The sequence below is a fragment of the Antechinus flavipes genome, chromosome 3 (genome assembly GCF_016432865.1).
Source record: "Antechinus flavipes isolate AdamAnt ecotype Samford, QLD, Australia chromosome 3, AdamAnt_v2, whole genome shotgun sequence".
Classification (NCBI taxonomy): Eukaryota; Metazoa; Chordata; class Mammalia; order Dasyuromorphia; family Dasyuridae; genus Antechinus; species Antechinus flavipes.
Window position 1 is genome coordinate 575,378,337 of NC_067400.1, and position 8,065 is coordinate 575,386,401.

The 8,065-nt window shown below is 46.1% G+C and overlaps 1 protein-coding gene across 2 annotated transcripts in view; it reads right to left on the reverse strand.

The window, feature by feature from the left end:
• Positions 1 to 5,263, reverse strand: part of GMEB1 (glucocorticoid modulatory element binding protein 1) — a 38,223-nt gene extending 32,960 nt beyond the window's left edge. The window contains exon 1 of one of the 2 annotated variants that reach the window (XM_051988029.1): positions 5,150 to 5,263. The gene's annotated coding sequence lies outside the window, so the exon portion shown is untranslated. The remainder of the gene's footprint in view (positions 1 to 5,149) is intronic. The other variant, XM_051988030.1, reaches the window with a different exon arrangement.
• Between the last annotated feature and the right edge of the window lie 2,802 nt (positions 5,264 to 8,065).

The window sequence follows — 8,065 nt, forward strand, 5'->3', positions numbered from 1 at the left end:
GTGTAATAATAGACCAGATTAATACCCTCCCATCTGGAAAGGAATATAATCAGTTTATAAAATCATAAAGGGTACTGACTAGAGAGAACGTCTTTCACCATGTCCCAGAATAAGAGAATCCCTTAATTCCGGTGGAAGGGCACCTGTAAAAGTAAAACACCACATGGCTCCCTACTTGGCAGAGGTGGAGAACTATGGGTGGAATGTTCCACATACTGTCAGATTTGATGGATGTGTTGGTTCGCTTTGCAGAGCTGCTTTTTCTTCCCCCTCTTTCTTCTTTGTTACCAATTCTACATCTATGCCTTATGATGCTTCGTGGGGTAGAAGGGGAGTGGAGAGGGAATCCTCAGAAATGAAAGTCAAAATGAAAACACAAGACATCTTGGACAAGGTAATTTACTTAATCATCTATTTATTGAACTCCTAAGAGCTAAGGTCAGATAAACTTTTATCTGTCCTTCTGTGGGGAATCCCACTGAGCAGTCCACACTCGGCCAACTCTTATGTGAAAGGTATGCTTGAAGTAGCACTACCAGGCACCCCACCCCCTTTCTTTCTCACTAATTCAATGCAGCGGATCAAGGGAAATTAAGTTACAAAGAACCACAGTCAGAGTGAGCAAAGCTTTCTGAATAGCTGCTTGGAAATCTCTGTTCTAGATGGGAATCAATGAGTGGTCAACAGGGAGCTTGGCAAGGTCATCCTACGATTGCTTGTCCAATGACATCCTGAGTGATGTCTTGAAGTGAGGCAGAGCTGCACAAAGAGTCATCCCAGTAGGGTTTAAGGGATTACAACTGGAGTTAAAAGCCAGAATTGAGGGCCAGAATAAGTCTGTGTGAAATTGAATGGTTGAATAAACTGTAGTGAATGAATGTAATGAAATACTATCGTACAGAAAGAAATGGCAAATGAGGAACTCAAGAGAAATACTGGGAAAGCTGTGTGAACTGATGTAGAGTGAAACAGGGAGTACCAAAAGAATTTACACAATCACTAACTAAAATATAAATGGAAAAAACAACCAGAAACAGAAGAATTAGTTCCTAGAAAAACCAATCATGGTACCTCAGGATAAAGAATGAAACACACCTCCCTCCTCTTACAGGGATTGGGATGCCTGGAGAGAATGCTGTATACTCAGACAGTGAACTTGTTGTTTTGCTTAATTGTTTTTTCTTATAAATGGAGAGTTCACTTAAGGGAAGGAGAATAAGAATGGTGGAAATTATTTTTTTTTAACTTAAAAAAAAACCACTCAATTGAAGATTGGAGTATTTTCTTAATTTATTTTTGTATCACCCTTCAAAAAAGGTCAAGATAATAAGTATTCAATAAGGGTAGGGGACTGGTTGAAATTTCATCACTTTCCTCAAGGATAAGGAAACTCCCTCAACTAAGACAGCTTATAACCTTCCTGGCAATTTATAGTCTTGTCCCCTAAGGCCCAAGAGAGGTTAAATATCCTAGATAGCCAATCAAGGTTGAACTAAATAAAATTTCTCTTCATTTCAAGGCCTCACCTTGGAAGACTTCCTTTCTTCCCTTCCCTTCCCAGCACAGGAGGGGAATTCTACTATCTTATGCTTCTTCCCTGACTCCTTCCCTGACGATGGCAAGGGTCCTTTTATGTCTCTGCTCATATCTGAATTGGGGAGAAGAGGGAATTCCTTCAATAAGACATTGATGTTTATGCGGAGCTTTTAAATTTTTCTACCAAGAGCTTTACGGTGAGCCTCACAACTGGGCAAGGAATGTAGGATGGGTATTGTCCCTATTCTACAGATGAGATAAATTTCCTAAGGTTTGGAGAGACGAGGTGACCAAGCCCTGGTCAGTTAGTGTCTGAGATAGGATTTGCTCACAGGCTTTCCTGGCTGGAAGTTCAACCTTTGATCCTCTTCACTGACATCTCCAAAAATGTTTCTGCATCCAAAGCTCCAGATCTACTTTCTCAATCCTCTGGGAAAGCATATACTATCAAAGACTCAATCAATGAATCCATAAGTATTTATTAAGTACTTATTAAGTGCCTGGTGATGTAATGCCACCAAGGAAGATAGGGTTACAAAGGAAAAAGCAAAATCAATCCCTGCCTTCAAGGAGTTCACAGTCTAAAAAATAACAATTAAAACCAGAAAGATCATTGCATCAAGGGGTTTTTAATCTGGAATCCACTAACAGATTTCAGGAAATCTATGAACTTTGATGGGAAAGAAATTTTATCTATTAATGCAGGCAAAACTGAGACGTTCTCAGGCTTATTAAATGAGACAATATTTATAAAAACATTTAGTCCAGAACCTGATATATAATAGCTGCTTAACAATTGATTACTTACTTCCTTAATCAGACTGCCAAAAGGGTCCTCAACATGAAATGGATTAAATCCAACTACCTCATTATATAAATGAGCTAAGAAGTCTACATAAGTGGTAGATGACAGATTTTAATCCAAGTCCCAACACCAACTTTAGTGCTTTTTGCACTACACCATGGGGCCTCTAAGCAAGCTGGGTTCCTTCCTTGAACCTCCCCCCCCCCCCCAATATGAAAAGGCTCCTTTAGGAGCCCCTGTTAGAAGGCACAGGGGACAGGCCCCATCTCATCTCTGAAGAAGGTGCCTTATTGCAGTCACACCATCCTCTCCAGTGGGGTGCTCTCTCCTCTCTAGGCTTTCCCTTTGCTAGATCAATGCCTGTAGGTGTAACCCAAGGCTCTGAAAGGTCCTCTTTTCTCTCTCTCAGTGATCTTATCAGCTCCCCTAAATTTAATTCTCTCTATGCAGATGCCTTCCAGTCTAGTCAGATCACCAAATACCTTACTGGACATTTCTGAAGGGATGTACTGTTGGCACTTCAAATTCTGACTCAAAATATAGCTCATCTTTCTTTCCAAACCCACTCTTGTTTCCCAAAGTCCTCACAAAATGCTCAGCCCAATATTTAAGGCCCTTTCAAGTTTGCCTCTGGCCTCCTTCTGTAGACTCTCCTCCTACATGCTAGGTTTCAACCAAACTGACCTAATCCTCTGATCTTCCATTGGTGTGTGGAATTCTTGGCCTCCTGAGCTCATGTACCAAATCTTACTTCAGACCTTTCCTGACCTCTTTTTCCCCCCTCTCCTCTCCCCAGCCCCTAGTGCCCATTCTCTATGCCTCTGCAGGTACTTGGTATATCCTATTTTTACTTTTCTGTACGGCTTCCAAGGCACTTAATGATCGCTGAGCCAGTCAACAAGCAATTATTGTTTACTATGTTCACTGCAATGTGGAGAGAAAACTGATCTGAGTTCAAAGCTTGCCTCTGATACATATTAGCTTCATGATCCTGAACAAGTCAACTTCTCAATGCTCTAAGCCAGTGATAGCAAATTCAAACAGAAATAGGGCCCACTAAATTACAGCCTGAGAGCTACATGCTGAGAAAAGCCAATTAGTATTCATTTATTGCATTTTGATTTTTTGAAACGATTTCCCAATTACTTTTTAATTTGGCTTGGGCCGAACACCTCAGCTAGAGCCAACCCTGTTCACCTTGTGGGGATAGGGTGCTCCCCCCTGCTGGAGGTCCCACATCCTTGAGATCCCAAGACTGGCAAGTAACCCTAGGTACCAAGCTCTGCCCAAGTGGCTAGGACACTAAGGAAGGGCAGAGCCCTTCAAGGAGTTACATCAACCCCCAAATAACTGGGGGTGTAGAATAGAAGACAGGTGCCTTACTGCCACTGGGGGAAGGGGGTGCCAAGAAAGCTGTTCTGCAACAGACAAAACTGTCAGACTTTAAATCCTTTAAGTATTTTAAGTATATGAAATCAAAATTTTCTTATTAAGTTAAAAAAAAGGAGGCCTTCCTCCAGTGCCTAAACGTTTGGATCTCCATCAGGAAGGCCCTTGGACTCCATTCCTGTTTCCTAGTACTACTTCTGGCACCTCTGACCAAGAAAAGGGTGTCCTTGCTGCCCCCAACTCTCCACCTACAGAAAAGGGGAATAGGGTCCTTCAGAGGCCTTCCTGCTCCTTCCTGGACCTGACTTCGGGATGGGTCATCCAGTAACACTCTCCCTGACCCCACACATTCGTAGAAGAGGCAGGGGTCTTCTGGCAGCACTCCCGGCACCTCCCTTGACTTGTGACCAGGGGTAGGTCCTTCAGAAACATCCCTAACTCTCCCAGGTCCTAGACATCCACGAAGGGGGGGAAAAGAACACAGCAGGACTCGGGGCTCTTTCCTTGACCTCTGACCTTAGAAGCACAGCTCACTTCCCCCCCACCCCACAGAGGCGGGGGAGGGGTGGTACAGGCGCCCCTCTGCCAGCTTCCCTGCGGCCAGGTGGAGTGGACCGCGGCTCTGGAGGAGGGGGCCTGGGTTCGAATCCTTGGGCAAGGTTGAGAGGATCAAATGAGAGCTGGTTTGTTCAACGCTCTACGCAGAGCCCGGCACGTAGTAGGCTCTCAATACGGCACCCTCCCTCCTTGTCCTTCCCGTCCTGGCTCGAACTCGGTCCCAACCCCGGGTGACCTTGGGCTGGCCCCTACAGCAACCTGGAGCTCAGTTTCCTCCCCAGTAAGACGACAAGGCGGCCAGAGGTCGCCGACACGCACCGGCCCCCTGGCCCCGCTCTGCTCCGCGCTCCGCCCGCTCGCTGCCCTGCCCAGCCCTGCCCAGCCCTGCTCTGCCCTGCTCTGCCCTGCCTGGGCCCGGGGCGCGCGAGCTCCGCGGGGGCTCGCGCGGGGGGATAGCGAGACCGGGCCGGGACGGGGGCGCGCGGGACGCGGCGGGCAAGCGGGCTGGGGCCGAGCCGGGGGCGCGCGCGGCCTGTCTCACTCTTTCCCTCCCCCCCCTCGGGGCTCGCGCGGCCCCGCCGGCGGCGGCAGCGGCCACGGCGGCCACGGCAGCGTCGCCTCGTCGCTCCCCCGCCCCCGTCACCCCCCCCCCGCGGCGCCGCGACGTCCGCTCGCTCCCCCGGCGGCGGCACGCACGGGGCGTGGGGAGGCGCCCGCGGAGGCAGCCCCCCCGCCTCTCGCCTCCCCTCCCCCTCCGCGCTCGCCTCGCCTCCCCTCCCGCCGCGCGGCCCCCGCTCCCGCCTCCGCCCCCCACCCCCGCCGCAGCCCGCGCGCCCACCCCTCCCCCCTCCTCCTCCTCACCGTCTCCGGCGGGCGGGCGGCGGGCGGCGAGTTCGGGAGGCCGACGGAGCATGCGCAGAAACCGCCGCTGCCGCAGCCACCAGCGCCGCCAGTCCGGGCTTCAACACTTCCGGCCGCCGCCAGGGAGCTGGCGCCTTAAAGGGGCCGCAGCCCTATTTGGGGCCTTCCCGCGAGAGCGCTCCCTTCCTCCTTCCTTTTCCCTCCTCCCTCTCGGGAAAATTCCCTGCGGCACCGGCCGGAGGAGCCAGGTTCTGCGTGCTGGTCCACCTGGATGCCTACGGAGGACGCCCACCTGCACAATCCCATCCTGCGTGAAGCTCCCACGGTCCACCCAGCCTACCAAATCCCCCTCCAACACACACGCACACAGGCTTGCAACTTGGCAAAATTCCTCTCCGGCACACACATAGACACGCGCACACACGCAGGCAGCTTGCAAGAACCCAGTCCAACACACACACACACACGCTTGCAACTTGCACAATCCCACCCCAACACACACTTTTTTTTTTTTATTGAATTTTTTTTTTTCATAATTACAACTTTTTATTGATAGAACGCATGCCAGGGTAATTTTTTACAGCATTATTCCTTGCACTCACTTACGTTCCGATTTTTCCCCTCCCTCCCCCAGATGGCAAGCAGTCCTTTACATGTTGAATAGTTACAGTATATCCTAGATACAATATATGTTTGCAAAACCGAACAGTTCTCTTGTTGCACAGGGAGAATTGGATTCAGAAAGTATAAATAACCCGGGAAGAAAAACAAACATGTAAGCAGTTTATATTCATTTCCCAGTGTTCTTTCTCTGGGTGTAGCTGCTTCTGTCCATCATTTATCATTTGGAACTGAATTAGCTCTCTTTGTGGAAGAGATCCTCTTCCATCAGAATACATCTTCATACAGTATCTTTGTTGAGGTATATAATGATCTCCTGGTTCTGCTCATTTCACTTAGCATCAGTCCATGTAGGTCTCTCCAAGCCTCTCTGTATTCATCCTGCTGGTCATTTCTTACAGAACAATAATATTCCATAACATTCATATACCACAATTTACCCAGCCATTCTCCAATTGATGGACATCCTTTCATTTTCCAGCTTCTAGCCACTACAAACAGGGCTGCCACAAACATTTTGGCACATACAGGTCCCTTTCCCTTCTTTAGTATCTCTTTGGGGTATAAGCCCAGTAGAAACACTGCTGAATCAAAGGGGATACACAGTTTGATAACTTTTTGAGCATAGATCTAAATTGCTGTCCAGAATGGCTGGATGGATTCACAATTCCACCAACAGACACATAAACACTTGCAACTTGCACCTTACAAAATCCCCCTCTAACACACACACATACACATGTTTGCAGTTTACAAAATCCCACTCCAACATGTACACACTAGTATACAACACAAAAACATTCTGAGACACACAAACATCTTATTACATACAAAAGCCCCTACTATATAAAAAAAGCACCTACCCACACAACATTCCAGTATACACAACACACTTCATCACAACTCACTCCAACATACATCAATACAAAACACTCCAATACATATACATACACCTCCCCAAAGCCACACAGTTGTTATAAAACACATAAAAACACACCCTGCAGTCCAGTACACAAACTCACTCTGGGCAGATCACACACATCGGCAAGCTCTAACATTCAGACAGAACCAATAACAAGCGAATACACCTCTGACTGCTGGCTGGTATCTCATCAAACCTGCAGGTGTGGATGAGTGTGGGCTGAGTTCTCATTTATCCCATTCATGAATTCTCTAGCCTGCTCTGCTTACTCCTTTGTGGCCCAAACTGAAGGACTGTGAGGTTGTAAATTCCTTGAAATCAGAGGCCCTTCTTTTTTCTTTCTTTTTCTTTCTTTCTTCTTCTTCTTCTTTTTTGTTTGTTAATTAATTTGTTTATTTTTAATACTTTTTTATGAATCATGTTGGGAGAGAAAAATCAGAACAAAAGAGAGGAACCACAGGAGAGTAAAAAAATAAAGTGAACATAGCATGTGTTGATTTACATTCAGTCTCTTTAGTTCTTTTTCTGGATGCAGATGGCATTTTCTGTCCAAAGTCTATTGGAACTGCTTTGGATCACTGAATGGCTGAGAAGAACCAAATCTTTCATAGCTGATTATCACACATTCTTGTTATTATTGTGTACAATGTATTCCTGGTTCTGCTTGTTTGGTCAGTATCAGTTCATGTAAATCTTTCCAGACTTTTCTAAAATCAGCTTGTTCATTTTGCCTTTCTTTGTAACCCTGGTTCTTTTAAAGCATTTAATAAATCTCTATTGACTAATTAACTGGAGCAGTTTTTGTAGTTGAAAACAAGAATACAAGATGATTAATTAGTACAAAGCCTATACCCTAAGAAAGTCATTGACAAGAAAATCATCACACACCAAAATATCTACAGCAGTCTCCAAAAAACAAAGAATCAAAAATAAAATAGATGTCCACCAATTGTGAAGGGCTAAAAGAATTATGGCATCTGAATGCAATGAAATACCCATATACTGTAAGAAATGATACATCTGATAAATACATGGGAAGAAGTTATGAAGAGGTAAATTTAGACTGGATATTAGGGGAAAATGACTTCCTAGCCATCCGCAGGGGACAAAGTGAAATGAGTATCCTCAAGAAACAGTAGCTTTTCCTTCTTTTAAAAAGAGACTAGACTCCATGTTGGAAATCCTGAGAGTGAAGATTTTATTTGTGACAGCCTTTTTTATAGTGGCAAGGAACTGGAAACTGAGTGGATGCCCATCAATTGGAGAATGGCTGAATAAGTTATGGTATATGAATGTTACAGAATATTATTGTTCTATAAGCAATGACCAGCAGGATGATTTCAGGGAGGGTTGGAGAGACTTACATGAACTGA